Source organism: Octopus bimaculoides, chromosome 18 (genome assembly GCF_001194135.2).
Source record: "Octopus bimaculoides isolate UCB-OBI-ISO-001 chromosome 18, ASM119413v2, whole genome shotgun sequence".
NCBI classification, from domain to species: Eukaryota; Metazoa; Mollusca; class Cephalopoda; order Octopoda; family Octopodidae; genus Octopus; species Octopus bimaculoides.
This window is the reverse complement of record NC_068998.1, coordinates 41,738,286-41,740,785: the sequence shown is the minus strand read 5'-3', so window position 1 is coordinate 41,740,785 and position 2,500 is coordinate 41,738,286. Positions and strand designations below refer to the sequence as shown.

Sequence of the window (2,500 nt, the reverse complement as noted above, 5' to 3'; positions counted from 1 at the left end):
AAGCTAGAATATTCAGAGTTATGAAGAGTAAGTTGCTATCCTCTGTAACGAACCTTTTATCAGGTGTACTGCCCAGCCGCAACCGAAGCAATACGGCATTCAGATATACCAAACTCCATTATCTATCGCTTATACTATATTGAATCTTCTGCAAAGATAGTTAAGATATCGTTAATTCAAACGCATTTCAGCTCCGGAAACAGAAGAGCAATCGCTAAAGTCATAGACAAGAAAACCAGTGTTCTGTGTTTGGCATTTATCGCACCAAGTCCTATTTCTGTATATACACTATTACAAATGTCGTTTCTACGAACATTGCAGACTCTGAACTTACAATCATCTATTCAGAGCGCTGCATTGAAGGCATCTAACAATGCTCCCCTGAGAGCAGTCTTTATCAGAAGCCGTTTCCATTCTGTGTTTGTGCGTGTGTATACATAATATTTTGTATGTATAAATATATGTGCATGTGTGTGCATGTGTGTGCATGTCTTTGTGTATGATGCATTTATTTACGTCTGTGTTTCTTTATCAGCGGTAGTATAAATGTCTATGGAGGATACAGTTGTTGCACTTGCATGCTGGTATGTCTATGGGTATTTTTTGTATGCTGATATATCAGTTTATCTACCTCGTGTGTGTACGTATGCCAGAGTTTCTATCTTTATATGTATATAGTTATATGTCTGTGCATGTGCAGCTATACACATTATACGAGGTGTTATCAAAAGCCTCTAGGACTAGTTATATTTAATAGAAAATAATTTATTTACCTAAGTTTTAACATCATTTCTTTCGAACTGGTCACCTTGCACAGCATTAGACCGGCCCCTGTGACCCTATCAAATTTGGAATCCAGCTTGGAAGACGTTTTCCGTAAATGAGTTGAGGACCTTCTGCGATTCGCTCTGGATCTCGACAACGGTGCTAAAACGGTGTTCTTTTCGATGCCTTTTCATCTTGGGGAAGAGATGGAAGTCCGCAGATGCTAAACCTGGAAAATAGAGCGGATGCGCAAGCAATATCGTGTTCACTTTGGCGAGGAACTAACGAGTGAGGAGAGCTCTTCAACAGGGTGCGTTGCCGTCGTGAAGAATCCAATTCTTCGTGCTCCACATATCCGGTCGCTTTCACCGAATGTCCGGCCTCAAGCGCTTCAAAATCTTGCAGTAGAACTCTCGGTTGATGTTCTGAGCCAGACCCAGAGGGGCCAATACCCGATGCACAGTACCACATTTCCGGGGTTGACGCTCGTGGCAGATCTTTCAGATCATTCATCGTCTTCTGGGGACTTTCTTCCGTTTTTGCTTTTGAAGCACCCGTACCACTCGAAGAATTGCGTACAACCCATTGCCTCGTCATCGTAAGCTTGCCGAAGCATGCTCAATGTCTGTAGCAGACTTCCAGAGTTTTAACGCAAAGTTTCACATTGGCTCTATGTTCTAGCTTCCTGTCAATGACAAAATCGCAAACTACAGCTTACAGGTGATCACTAAAACCATAAATTTCACAACTTGCGAAATAAAAACGGTAATGTCACACGGCACACTGAAACATGAAGATCACCGTTTGTTCTCACTGCGGACGTAACCATGTGCTGCTATCTGTTGGCACCCTACTGAACTAGTCCGGGAATATTTTGATAGCACCTAGTATATGTGTGCTGGTGTGCGCGTGAGAGATAGATTGTGGGCTTGTGTGAGGAAACCGAGTTTGCATTCATAAATATATACATACGATGGATTCGCACATAGATTGAACATTTGGACAGCCTGCTCTTTAAATGAACGAGTAAAGTGATTAAGTGTCCCTCAGACAATACACCTCTAAATTATTTTCAGTGTGATGAAGTTTGTCCCTTGAATGAGAAGTCACTTGACTGACATGTGAGCTAAGTGTACGGTGAAATGTAGTTTCCTATGATGTCCTAAGACTTCAACCCGGTGCTTCACATTTCCGAAGAGAATTTCTTAACCACTCAGCTGTAACTGTGTCCATATTCATGCATGCATACGCATATATATATATATATATATACATATGTACGACGGGCCTCTTTCAGGCTCCGTCTACCAAATCTACTTACAAGGGTTTGGTCGGTCCGAGTCTATAGTAGAAGACACTTGCCCAAGGTGCCAAGCAGTGGGACTGAACCGGGAACCATGTGTTTGGTAGGCAAGCTACTTACCACACAGCCACTCCTGCGTCTATATATATATTATTATTATTATTATTATTATTATTATTATTATTATTATTTTTATTTCGGAGGGAATAAAATGACGTAAAACAATGCAGACATCTCGTTACGGAAAAAGAAAGAACAAAACACATCAATAAGCCATTAACCATTTCTTAATTTAACCATGTTATACAAAACAATTTCATTTTACCCAGGAATTTCTACCTGTATAAGTAGGCTGTAATATCCTTACTCTTTATGTGAATTTTTGCTAACCTGGTAACTGTTTATTTTTCCTTGTTATTTTACACATTGAAA

The 2,500-nt window shown here is 40.3% G+C and overlaps 1 long non-coding RNA gene across 1 annotated transcript in view; it reads left to right on the top strand.

The window, feature by feature from the left end:
• Positions 1–2,500, top strand: part of LOC128249818 (uncharacterized) — a 254,783-nt gene that overhangs the window by 126,249 nt on the left and 126,034 nt on the right. The window lies entirely within an intron of this gene.